Source organism: Oncorhynchus gorbuscha, unplaced genomic scaffold (assembly GCF_021184085.1).
Source record: "Oncorhynchus gorbuscha isolate QuinsamMale2020 ecotype Even-year unplaced genomic scaffold, OgorEven_v1.0 Un_scaffold_2237, whole genome shotgun sequence".
NCBI classification, from domain to species: domain Eukaryota; kingdom Metazoa; phylum Chordata; class Actinopteri; order Salmoniformes; family Salmonidae; genus Oncorhynchus; species Oncorhynchus gorbuscha.
In genome coordinates this window covers 72,501-86,816 of record NW_025746802.1, presented here as the reverse complement: position 1 = coordinate 86,816, position 14,316 = coordinate 72,501, and the positions used below count along the sequence as shown (strand labels likewise).

The 14,316-nt window shown below is 46.6% G+C and overlaps 1 pseudogene; it reads right to left on the bottom strand.

Moving 5' to 3' along the window:
- Positions 1-197: 197 nt before the first annotated feature.
- The window catches only part of LOC124025386, a 53,123-nt pseudogene continuing 39,004 nt past the window's right edge, over positions 198-14,316 (bottom strand).

Here is a 14,316-nt window from a genome sequence, read left to right as displayed (position 1 = left end):
AGGTACACATTACAGCATCCCCAATTCAGAGTGATTCCTCCATATATTTAGATTTTAGTACCCTAATTTGCTCCAGAGGCGCTGTACTACTATGGCTGACCCTGTAAAACAACACATTACCCTGCACCTATCTGGTGTGTGATAATAATTTAAAAATGCATTTCGGAGATATTGTCATGCTTCATTCACACTTTTACCCATTTAGCAATGGGGCATCCCTGTGTACTCTTCCCTTCTTTGCCTGTGTACACCACCTTTTCCAATCCTGATGGCGCTGCCAGTTAGCCCAGACCTTCAAAAGCAAGGATGATAGTTAGAGTAGATGCATGTGATATAGTAACAGAAGAGTGTACGGCAATAAAATGAGAATATGAACAACGTTTGTTAAGTGTGGGTGTAAATATGGGGTCTGTTCAGAAGTGTACAACGTTACAGAGCGTTCTGATTGTAACGTCTCCACATTAAATGTGATATATATGATATATACACATACACTTGATGACTGACAGGGGACTCTGTGTTGAAACCACAGTGTCTCCATCTTGGCACTCTTCCACCGTTGTAAATCATATTTTGGAAGCTTTAGAAATGCATTTATTAACGTCTACATTATTAATGTCTCCATTTTGTTTTTGTCATGTTTATTCTATTACAGACAACTTAATGCATACTTTTAAATTATATGATGTGACCTAAACATACAAATACAAAAATATAACTTTTTCCTTAAATTGTCATTTCTAGAGCTCACTAATGTTACTGTCCCCACTACAACAACAAAATACATGTAATTCTGTCCTTAAAACACTGTAGAATTCTATTCTTTCCTAACACAGCCTGCTCCTACTGGGGAGAACCAATAAGGCATCAAAGCCTCAATAGCATCAGCAATCCAGGGCTTATGTACATCATTGGATATATGCCATTTAGCAGACACTGTTATCCAAAGCAGCACCACTTTCACACATTTTTACGTAGGGGTGGTCTCAGGAATCGAACCCATTATCCTGGCGTTGCAAGTGCCATGCTCTATCAACTGAGCTACAGAGGACCACAGTCACACAGCTACAGAGGATCACAATGTAACAGGAATGGAACAAATACAGGCTTGATGCACGTATTCCCAGGTTAAATACTAATGGAATGTCTACGTGTCATATCCATGTCATGATTTATATGCCACCATGTTGAATTCTGGTGAGTGGTATAATCAGGAAACTGTTACTGTAAGTATGGAGGTCACGTGACCAGAAAGTGATCCCAAAATGGCTCTGGTGTGAGAAAGCTTGAGTTGAAATGTGTGTTTGACACCATGAAAAGCTCAGTAATTGTGCACAGAAATACCTGTTCCTATGGTTTATTTGCGTGTGAGAAAGCAACCGTTAAAATGTTTGTTTGAAACATTGAAAAGTTACACATTCAGTAATTGTGTATAGAAAACCTGTTCCTTTGTATTATGTGGGATGACGCGGATAAAACAACCCACCTTGTCTCCATGATGTCACGGATGGCCTTGATATTCGGAGCGGAGCCCAGGTGAGTGTAATACGGCCCTTCGTCCTTCTCACTGATGGACTCTGTATCAAAACAAAGAAAGGCACAACCCCCATACCCAAATCAGACATCAACCGACAAATAATCTGTGTGTGAAGACAGACATGAAATGTGACTCACCCATGCAGTGGCAGGAAGGGATATCGTACTGGGTCTTGATAGGAGTATCCAATAGGTTTTTAATGGGAGTATCCAAGAGTTTCATGGGGGAATTCATAAAACTCTGGAGCAGGGGTTCCTGCTTGGGGGTGAAGTCTAGGTGGGGTCTTTTCAACCCATTGGAGCCAGGGCGCCCCATCCCCATGTCCTCCATCCCACCTGACCCACCGTCCAGGTCCGCGTGGAGTCGAGAGCACCGTCACAGCGCCAGACTGCTCCACCTTGACCTTGTTCGGTGACCTGATGACGAGGGACTTCCTGTCGAAGACTGGCGAAAGCTGATACTGTCTGAGAGTCTGCTCCATGGTGGCTAGGATGCTCCGCTGGGAGCTGCTCTGGCTCCGCTCACCGCAGCACGACGTCTGGGGTTGTGGATTGTACTCTTGCTTGACCTGGATGCCACCCGCTACCATACCCATCTCCCGGCCCTGCTGTTGATGCTGCATCAAGGGTGGTGGTCCAGGCCCTTGGTGGTGAGGGTGTTCGAACCGCGGCCCATTCACCATCTTGATGGGCCGGACGCCGTGCTTGAAATCTACAGGGGTCTGTGGATGAGGGGGACCCAGAGACTCCCGCTCAGACTGCCTCTGTAGAAGATGCATCCGCAGGGCCGCGTGCCTCTGGAAGTCCCCCTGGGGGCCCCCGTGTCCCAGGGGTGGAGGTCCCCCTCTGGAACTGGGCGCAAGACTCCTGCTGATTCTGCTCCATTTTAGGATACATCTGCTGTTGCTGTGCAGACACCTGTTGGTTTAAAGCACCGTGTGGTAAGTGAGGTAGGGGTTGTGGGGGGGTCTGGGTAAGGGGGAGGTCCATGTGGTTGGGGTGTGGTTGTCGGAGGTGGGCGGCGGCTGCTGCTGGTGGGAGTATTGCTTGAGTCCGGGGCTTGGAGTGTACTGCCTCTGCTGTTGTTGCTGTTGTTGTTGCTGCTTCATCTCCAGCTCCATCTCCATCTCCATGGTATTACTGCTGCTGTGTCTCCATGATGCCTGCTGGGACTGCTGTGCGTCGTTGGGCTGAGAGGGGTCTACAGGATTGTACCCAGGGTTGTTTCTCATCATAGACTGTATCTGCTGCTGGTGCCCAGGTTGGGGTTGACCACCCTGACCTCTGTAGCCTCCACCAGGGGATTTCAGCTTCTTCTCTAGCCTGATGTAGTCCTCCAGCTTGAGTTTTTTCAGCAGCTGTTGACTGTCCATCGTGCCCTGGTTGGGGTCCTGTGACTGGGGTGTGTTGACCGACTGCTGTCCATCGTACTGAGATGGATGGGACAGCGGGCGCTGCTGCTGCTGTTGATGTTGTGGACGTTGTGGCGGCTGCAAAAGCTAGGTGATAGTATTTCCTCTAGATCTGGGTCGCCTTCGCATAAGTGCTCTGGCTGCATGGGGGCTCGAAAACAATTCTCCCCTTGCTGCTGCTGTTGAGGAGGAGGAAGATTACACTGCTGCTGGTGCATGTGTTGTGTATGTGGCTGCTGTTGAGGAGGAAGATTACACTGTTGTTGGTGCATGTGAGATGGGCCTTTAGAGTCGGCCTGCTGCTGCCACTCTGGGGCAGTGTTGTGTTGGGCAGGAGACACCTGGTGAGGCGACTGGGCCGGCCGCGGCTGCTGTTGCTGGTAGGCTCCTCCGGTGGGTCCTACATCGAAGCTTTGTCCCCCCGTCTGGAACCTCCGTGCTGAGTCGGGCTCCAGCATCTGACCCCGGAGTTTAGATCTATCCAGCCCATCTGGGAATTAGGGCAACCGGGATCCGCTCCTCCTCTCTGCTGCTGCTGGGTTGTGTCTTTCATCGTCCCGTTTTGATGGGAGCGTTGGGATCCAGGCTCGCTGCCGGTGGGCAGGGAAGCTGGGCCCATGGAGCCCTGGGGGCCCATAGAGTCAGCTCCACAGGGGTTTCCTGTCTGCTGTTGCTGCATCCCATACTGTTGCTGCCGGCGCCTCCTCACTCTGCCCCATGCCTGGGCTGGGAAAGGGCCGGGCTGAACCCAATGGCCTCTTTTGTCTGCAGCGGAGTGCTCTGCTCTAGAGGGCTTGGGAAAGAGTTCTGATGGTTAAACTCCTGGTTAGGTTTCCTGTAAATGCCCTCTGTGTTGTTCTGATGTTGCGAGCCGTCAGCGGGCTGCTGTTGCGGGTGCTCTCCTCTGTAACTGTTAGAATACCCATTCACCATATACGGGGCGTCTGAGTTGTTATATCCATTGCTGCCTTGCCCTTTAGAGTCTGCTACCCCAGTCTGCTGCTGTTTCTCAGAGGCAGGCATCTGGGCTGAAATGGGAGGGAACCCTGAGGTAAGAGAGGTAGGTGACTGCGTCGTGGCATGTTCGGGCAGTTCAGGGAGTTCGTTGGTGAGTGAGCTAATGTCGTCGACCAACCCCACCTCCGGTTGAAACTCCTGCACGCCCGTCTGTGCTGCGATGGACACTTGTTCTGGGTAATACTGAGACAGAGTTTTCTCTAGAAGGTCACCAGGTGTGCCTTCAATGGAATTGGGGCTCACTGTAGCACCGTTAGCTATTTGCTTGTTCCTCGATAGTGAGAAAATATCCCCTCCATTTGAGAAAGTATTACAGTTTCTCTTATCCAGTCTTGTCCCATCGCAGTCAAACTCCCCAGGCTTTGTCAACTCCGGGAAATCGTCCATGATGTCCCCACCATCCTTTTTGTCCCACATCTCCTCTCCATCCCCTCCATTAATCTCCAAATCCGATCTGAGTTTCTTGGCCTGGTGACGGCCCAGTAAGGACTGGTCACAGAGCGCATGCTTCAGATCCCCGCCATTGATCATGTTATAAGAGCCTTGGTCGAACAGTCCCTGCACTCCGGCAGGACTGCTGCAGTTCTCCCTGTGTCTCTTCATTGGGTTGATGACCCCTGCCACGGCCTTGTTGTAAAGGTTCCAGTTTCCATCCCCGTTGATCTGCTGATGGGCTCCTTCCGGCGACTGGGTGCCATTTTGGAGCTTGGCGGTGATCAGGTTGTCTGGTTGAGTGGCGGCGCTGAGTTGTGCTAGTATCAGACTTTCTTCCGTCTCCTGACTGGCCTTTTCTTTTTCCATCTGGCCTGCTCTGAGTCCATCCACAGGGCTGCCCTCTGTGCGTCCTGCAGGGGAGACGGAGAGAGAGAGAGAGAGAGAGAGAGAGAGAGAGAGAGAGAGAGAGAGAGAGAGAGAGAGAGAGAGAGAGAGAGAGAGAGAGAGAGAGAGAGAGAGAGAGAGAGAGAGAGAGAGAGAGAGAGAGAGAGAGAGAGGTATTACTAACCATGAAATACAAAAACAACAGACGAACAGTCCCTTAAATGTGTATTCATAAGGTAAGATTACACATTTAAACAAAACATGTGAATGGTGCATATAGCACTGATCTTGAATTAAGGTGGAAATGGGTATTTTATGATGATAGACTATTTTTATACAACCATCCTATATTATTCGTCAAATGTCATCACTAGTTTCCACTTTCCCATAACATCACATTATTTCGAAACGAAAAGGAAAAAACACACATTCTCTCCTAAATTGAATGGAATGGGATGTATTTATAAACACAGGACAAAACACATGTGGGCGGCGACACTTTGCATGGGGGCGGCAGGTAGCCTAGTGGTTAGAGTGCTGGGCCAGTAACTGAATCCCTGAGCTGACTAGGTAAAAACTTGTCGTTCTGCCCCTGAACAAGGCAGTAAACCCCCTGTTCCTAGTCTGTCATTGTAAATAAGAATTTGTTCTTAACTATCTTGAGTAGTTAAATAAAGTGGCAGGAAACAGTAATTGAGTCTGAAATCATCGCCAGCCTGGGTCACATAGTTGAGTCTGGGGAGTAAAATGTTTACACTTTGCTCTGAGTGGATATCAGTTATGCGACATGAAGGAAGGCACAGAATTAAATGATCCTCAACTGGGTGGCAAGCAGGGAGAGAAATAAGAATGTTATCCCAGGACAACGTGCCGTGTCAGCACGGAGTGACACACACACAGTGTGGGAACCAGTGCGGTTGAAACATTTTTACTTATGATAAAGGAGGTCAGACTTTCTGTCATACTGTCCTGTGAGTTTCTGCCTCGTTGAAATCAGAGATGGTGAAATACAATCAGCTCCATTTCCCTTAGAAGAGCATTAAGTCAATCGAGCTAAATGTAAACATACCACGAGGCCAGATGCATAATATTCCCAGTCTACGTCCATCATGCTGTACCTGATGGGAGAAACGCCAGTGAAGTTGAGGAATATATCTTCTGAATGTGCTGCTTTTTTAGACACTCATGAACCCATTGGCACTCAGATTCTCACGAACACATTGGCAGCCAGAGCAGTATGAGTGCTTCTCTGAGACAGACTCTCTCAGGCAAAACATTATTGGGGAGACAAAACACGACCAAATGATGCACGTTCACCCCCCTCTCCCAACCCCACACCCCTGACGCAACGAGGCATTAGAAACTGTCTCTGTCTCGATATAGAGAGACGGCTCCAGGAAGGAAGGTGTCTCAATAAAGAAAGAACAGCCAGAGGCAGCTTGCAGCATTCTTTGCGTGCGCAGCATATTCACGACACAGCACACAGCTCCGAACCTGAGCAGCTGTCTTTGGGGCTCAGCTTGGCGAGGGAGGCTTCTATCCACAGCTAGAAGCAGCCGAGCATGTTTACAGAAGAGCGGAGGGAGAGAGAGAGGAGACATACCAACGGCTCCTCTACTCCTCCACCATGCCTCTTTCTTCTCAGGCAGATGCTACTTGTATCAAACAAAGGGATGCATGTGTCTGATCACATGGCTAGACACTGACCTCATTCCATTAACTGCTACACGCTGGGAGTTTATGCTATAGAATGACTTGTTGGAGGATAAGATGACACTTTTCTTGAAGGAGAGGGTGGGGAATAGGTTTTGTTCCATTTTTTGCTGAGGACTGGTACCTTTTTTCATACAATATGGAAGAAAAAAAGGTATATTTCTTAAAAGAGAATGAATGGGATCTTAAGCATTTCCAAATTTGTAATGTTTTGTACGAATTGGAATTGTAACATATCATACAAAATGGATGACGTTGTGCACAATTTTCGGGGACCCGTTTTGTCTCATGAGCGCTAATTTAAAAACTACTGGCTGAAATTATACAAAACCTCTGTATCATCACTTTTAAGGTATATTAAATATATTTGTTGCAGGTATAGTAAATATGTATATACACTGAACAAAATTATAAATGCAACATGTAAAGTGTTGGTTCATCTTTCATGAGCTGAAATAAATGATCCCAGAGATGTTCTATATGCACAAAAAGCTTATTTCACTAAAATGTTGTGCACAAATTTGTTTACATCCCTGTTAGGAGAATTCATCCTTTGCCAAGATAATCCATCCACCTAACTGGTGTGGCATATCACAAAGCTGATTAAACAGCATGAGTTTTACACAGGTGCACCTTGTGCTGGGACAATAAAAAGCACCTATAAATTGTGCAGTTTTGTCCCACAACACAATGCGACATAAACAATTGGCATGCTGACTGCAGGAATGTCCATCAGAGCTGTTGCCAGAGAATTTAATGTTCTCTACCAAAAGCCATCTCCAACATCATTTAAGAGAATTTGTCAGTACGTCCAGCCGGTCTCACAACCGCAGACCATGTGTATGGCGTCGTGTGGGCAAGCAGTTTGCTGATGTCAACGTTGTGAACAGAGTGCCCCTTGGTGGCGGTGGGGGTATGGTCAGGCATGAGCTGTGGACAACATACATAATTACGTTTAGTTGATAGCAATTTGAATTCCCAGAAATACCATAATGAGATCCTGAGGCCCATTTGTTTAAGGTATCTGTGACCAACAGATGCATATCTGGATTCCCACTCATGTGAAATCAATACATTATTTATTTAACTAGGCAAGTCAGTTAAGAACACATTCTTATTTACAATGACAGCCTAGGAACAGGTTAACTGCCTGTTCAGGGGCAGAACAACAGATTTTTAACTTGTCAGCTCAGGGATTCAATCTAGCAACCTTTCGTTTACTGGCCCAACGCTCTAACCACTAGGCTTCCTTCCACCGCTAGATTAAGGCCTAATGAATTTATTTCAATTGACTGGTTTCCTCATATGAACTATAACTCAGTAAAATCTTTGAAATTGTTACACATTGGGCTTATGTTGTAGTTCAGTATATATTTATTACATCAATGCTGAGTTCCACATTTTTCAAACTGTTGAAACATGACTGAGGCTGCATCATGTAACAACGATATTCTCCTTCTTTAATGTTGATGTTTGAGACAGGTGGGGAAAGGAGGCTGGTAATGTTACAGGTGGTAGATGGGAAAAGAGCTTGCTATGTGTCGGCTGTTTAGCACTGCTATTCCTCACCTTCTGCCTCATTGTAATTTACAGGTAACTGACAGAACAAAGGAAACACTTGAGTAAATGAGCCCCATCAAAGACAGTTTGTTGGCGTTTCCTTTATTTTGGCAGTTACCTGTACGAGGGGTGGTTGAGGCCAACTATCTTATAGGGAACTTGGCTTTCCCTCCATATTGTCATGTCAGTAAGGCCATACTCTGGATAGTATAACTCTGGTTCCACAGAGGTGTGAGTCCCTGGTAGCCAAGACAGACAGTCTACTCTGTCCTATACTGTAGTTATGAACTTTATCATATGGGATTAGAGGTATAGAGTTAATGCAAAACTTCTAGAGGGACGATTGGGCAGTCGCAGATATTGAATTACATTATGGATTTGATTAAGTTTACGCTTATCAAATCCGTGACATTTGGATAGGCCGTTGTGACAGACAGTCAACTAAGTTCACACTCTGGGCTGTCTAGTTTTCACAAGGTCAAGCGATGACATCACGGCGGAGTCACGATCGGATAACACTGGATAGGCAGGAAATAAGATGCCTGATTCTCATATTTTAATATGAGTCGGCCCCTGCAGTGCTCACACACCACATCTCACCCCTTTGAGTCATTCTGGTCTGTTGTGACTTGACAACAATGCTGACTTGTCCTGCCCATTGCACCGCAATATCACCATCTTAGTAAACATCAACACAGCCAAGTCTTTGTCAAATTTTCATCAGGCAAATTATGCTGATGTAGCATAATTACAGTATGTCCTTGTGCGGATATATTTCAGAGAAGGTTTTCAGAGCTACTGTACACCAACAGGCCTATTGTGGCAAGGTGAGAAGCCAGTCAAAGGCTGTTGAGGGTTGTATTGCATTGTGATGCAGGGAGGCATCTCTCCCCAAGAAGAGAGAGTGAAAGAGCAATACTGTGAACCTTCATTCTTCTCCTTTCCCATTCACTCCCCCAACCCCCCCCCCCAACCCCCCCCAGGGAAGCAAATAGAGATTCCAGCGATGGCATTGATTTCTGTCTGCCACACGCCATTATTAATGCATGTAACATCCGCAGCATCTGCGAAATAATTACAGCGCGCCAGGGCCAGAATCCAGCCACAGTCTAATCCATCATAATTATGAGCAACTCCTCTACAGATGTCTCAAGGAAGAGCTGGCCGCGGCTCAAAAAGGAACGGACTTTTCTGTAAAATATCATTGAAAGAGAGTTTCGGTGGTCAGTTTGACGCGGTGGGGTTCTAATGTTTGTCGACAGCGCCATTAAGCTGGGAGAGGGTTGTCATCCCGCCGTTGAGGTTTATGCTGTATCGCATTAGTGGAAACGAAGACTGTTCTCAGGACAGGTCTGCTGCTTTTGACTAGCAGAAGTGACTTTTCATAGCAATTTAGGAGAATTAACGTGGCAGGTTATGACAATTAAGTTTAGGAAAAGGGTTAGGGCAACCAAGACTGTTGTCAGGGCAGGTCTGCTGCTATTGACTAGAGCCTTGTCATCCTGCCGCTGAGATTTATGGAACGTGGACGTGGTCGTGCATGGTGTGGTGGCACAGGGCTGTATCTCAATAGTCTAAGTTGGCTTCCTTTTGTCTTTCTTTACACTTCTCCTTTCCCTTCATCATTGATGATTCGAGGCGCGGACTTCCTCAGATCTCTGTTCTCTTAGGGACCACACACACAGCACGGAAACATTCCCAAACCAGAAACCGTTTCCCAAACCAGAAACCGTGTGAAACTGAAAGCGCGAACCACTGCTTTTAATCAGGGCAAGGTGACCGGAAACATGACCGAATACAAACAGTGTAACTATTCCCTCCGCAAGGCAATCAAACAAGCTAAGCGTCAGTATAGAGACAAAGTAGAATCTCAATTCAACGGCTCAGACACAAGAGGTATGTGGCAGGGTCTACAGTCAATCACGGATTACAAAAAGAAAACCAGCCCCGTCACGGACCAGGATGTCTTGCTCCCAGGCAGACTAAATAACTTTTTTGCCGCTTTGAGGACAATACAGTGCCACTGACACGCTGCAACTAAAACATGCGGACTCTCCTTCACTGCAGCTGAGGTGAGTAAGACATTTAAACGTGTTAACCCTCGCAAGGCTGCAGGCCCAGACGGCATCCCCATCCGCGCCCTCAGAGCATGCGCAGACCAGCTGGCTGGTGTGTTTACGGACATATTCAATCAATCCCTATCCCAGTCTGTTGTTCCCACATGCTTCAAGAGGGCCACCATTGTTCCTGTTCCCAAGAAAGCTAAGGTAACTGAGCTAAACGACTACCGCCCCGTAGCACTCACTTCCGTCATCATGAAGTGCTTTGAGAGACTAGTCAAGGACCATATCACCTCCACCCTACCTGACACCCTAGACCCACTCCAATTTGCTTACCGCCCAAATAGGTCCACAGACGATGCAATCTCAACCACACTGCACACTGCCCTAACCCATCTGGACAAGAGGAATACCTATGTTAGAATGCTGTTCATCGACTACAGCTCGGCATTTAACACCATAGTGCCCTCCAAGCTCGTCATCAAGCTCGAGACCCTGGGTCTCGACCCCGCCCTGTGCAACTGGGTACTGGACTTCCTGACGGGCCGCCCCCAGGTGGTGAGGGTAGGCAACAACATCTCCACCCCGCTGATCCTCAACACTGGGGCCCCACAAGGGTACGTTCTGAGCCCTCTCCTGTACTCCCTGTTCACCGACGACTGCGTGGCCACGCACGCCTCCAACTCAATCATCAAGTTTGCGGACGACACAACAGTGGTAGGCTTGATTACCAACAACGACGAGACAGCCTACAGGGAGGTGGTGAGGGCCCTCGGAGTGTGGTGTCAGGAAAATAACCTCACACTCAACGCCAACAAAACTAAGGAGATGATTGTGGACTTCAGGAAACAGCAGAGGGAACATCCCCCTATCCACATCGATGGAATAGTAGTGGAGAGGGTAGTAAGTTTTAAGTTCCTCGGCGTACACATCACAGACAAACTGAATTGGTCCACCCACACAGACAGCATCGTGAAGAAGGCGCAGCAGCGCCTCTTCAACCTCAGGAGGCTGAAGAAATTTGGCTTGTCACCAAAAGCACTCACAAACTTCTACAGATGCACAATCGAGAGCGTCCTGTCGGGCTGTATCACCGCCTGGTACGGCAACTGCTCCGCCCACAACCATAAGGCTCTCCAGAGGGTAGTGAGGTCTGCACAACGCATCACCGGGGGCAAACTACCTGCCCTCCAGGACACCTACACCACCCGATGTCACAGGAAGGCCATAAAGATCATCAAGGACAACAACCACCCGAGCCACTGCCTGTTCACCCCGCTATCATCCAGAAGGCGAGGTCAGTACAGGTGCATCAAAGCTGGGACCGAGAGACTGAAAACAGCTTCGATCTCAAGGCCATCAGACTGTTAAACAGCCACCACTAACATTGAGTGTCTGCTGCCAACACACTGACTCAACTCCAGCCACTTTAATAATGGGAATTGATGGGAAATGATGTAAAATATATCACTAGCCACTTTAAACAATGCTACCTAATATAATGTTTACATACCCTACATTATTCATCTCATATGTATACGTATATACTGTACTCTATATCATCTACTGCATCCTTATGTAATACATGCATCACTAGCCACTTTAACTATGCCACTTTGTTTACATACTCATCTCATATGTATATACTGTACTCTATACCATCTACTGCATCTTGCCTATGCCGCTCTGTACCATCACTCATTCATATATCTTCATCTACATATTCTTTATCCCCTTACACTTGTGTCTATAAGGTAGTAGTTTTGGAATTGTTAGCTAGATTACTTGTTGGTTATTACTGCATTGTCAGAACTAGAAGCACAAGAATTTCGCTACACTCGCATTAACATCTGCTAACCATGTGTATGTGACAAATACAATGTGATTAGATCTGATTTGTCTGCAGTTTGTTCGGCGCGGTGTGTTTCAGGGACCACCCTCTGGTATACATCTGACTGCTGACATTTTTGTCCTGTTCCACATGTACAATCAGTTTGCAAATTACGGCTGGCAATATATTCAGAGGTGCTTCGTACTCTTGGCTGGCAAACGCTACTGGTATGTCCGTGACTTTTAAAGCTCTCAAAACTTATGTCAGCAAAAATGTGTGTTTGAGGGCCACTAAATCATGTCCTTTCGTGCATGGAGCTCAGTGCAGGGGCCTCTAGAATGAAACCGCCACGGTCCGATAAGAAAAACATGGTCCCCAACCTTTGAAAAACATAATTGGATCCAGCTTTAGATTCCCATGAAAACTCTCTCCCTCCCTTTAAAGAGCGTTCAGCTCTATACGGCCGAAGACTGGTGTAGAAGAAAAGGAGATTTGATAATAAATAGCAGTGGCCGCGTGGTATGTTTCATTTGGCACAGTGTGTATGTGTGTGTTTGTGCACGTGCACACCAAGTCAGTGGGGTTGATGATCTGGAGGCCATTACAGTTGCTTATAATCATGCAAGAGAAGCTGTCATATCTCTCTCTCTCTCTCTCTCTTCTCCCCCCCCCCAAGCCTGAACTCCATTAGGGCAAGAGAAGACTAAAAACAACAGTGAGAAAAAGTTGTGTGTGCATACTGTATGTCTGTGCATCAAAAATCTACTAATGCACATATTGATGTATGGAGAGCTATCTATTTATCTGTCTAAAATAAGGGTTGACTGATAGTAGTTACGATGTGCTGGCTACAGCTCAGTACAGACTAGGTTGAGGTCGAGAGGAGAAAGGGATATGAGTGTATGTAGAAAAAGCTCATATGTAACCGATTCAGCTCCACATGTGCTATATTCCGTGTGTCTGGCAGGAAAAGGAGTGCATGGGGTACAGTTCAGTTTGTATAAGTTTCTGAGAGGGAAGAATTTAAATGGGGCACCTGCTGGGGCAGACTGACAGGAAAAACGTAATTCATCATACCCGAAGTCTAGATGGAAAGTTTTTTTTACTTCTATGCCGGGGGTCATAAGGTTCACACTGTAGTGTGCTTCCAGCACTCCCAAATCTTTACCCTTTAGTGAGAAAAATAGGATTTATTATCACATACACAGGACAGGTACAGTGAAATGTTGTTTTGCAGAGTCAGCTGTAGTAGTATGACGCCCCTGCAGCAAATTAGGGTTAAGTACCTTGCTCAAGGGCACATTGACAGGTTTTTCACCATGTCGGCTCAGGTATTCATTCAACTGCCTAACCTGCTGCCCTCTACTCCTACAGTTTCTGTTAGTCACAATACAAAGACATTTCTTTACAGAAAAAGTTACTCGTCCACTAACTTGAGGCGATCAACCATGACGGTTTTAGCCAGCCGGCTAATTTTCAACCACAGTCCCTGGGAAGGTTATTAAAAATAATTACAATTACAATATAGACAATCATTGAGCAGTGAGCACACGCAGAGCAACATAGGACAAGCAAGACATAGCATACAGACAGGGCAACATAGAACAAAAAGCAGCAAGACAAAATTCATAAAAGCAACAAAGTGTTTCCACACCTCACAAGCTACAGGCAACAGACAACATGGAAAGCGGCAACACACAGCTAGGGATGTTGGGAAACAACAATAAACTCAGACTGGTGAAACTCAGGGCTGTCTGGCTGGGCATTAACAATGTCCCTCCCTGAGACTGTGTGTCATCCCTCCAGGACATTACCACCTCAGCACCAGACCCCCGGTGTTAGAGTGATAAATCACACACTAACGAGCCAGCCTGCGAGGACAAAACGGGGTGCTGCTCTCCCTGTCACTCTCCCTGTCACAACAGAGGTGACAGACCAACTGGAGGAGGAGTGAGAGGTAGGTCAACGAGAATTCTCAGGTTAACATCCAATCCACTCTGGCTGTGTCTCTCGTGACGTGAACATGCCCTCATGTTCTGATGTTGAATTTGTCTCACGTGACGTGAAAATGCCCCGAGCTGAGCTCCGAGTTTGAGTATAAAGTTGTTGTTGTGAGTAAGATGTCTATTGTCTACTCTAAGACTGAGTATGTCTCAGGATCAGGTCGACAATGAAAATAAAATGATAACGGAGAGTGGTGGAACGTTCTATACGTTATAGCTATTTGTGAAACAGTCCCTTTTGCGAGTTACAATTATTTAATTTCCAAAACCGTTTCTAGTAAAGTATAAATAGCTTTCAAGACTTGAGTAAGTAAGTATTTTATTTTACCAGGCAAGTCAGTTAAGAACAAATTCTTATTTTCAAT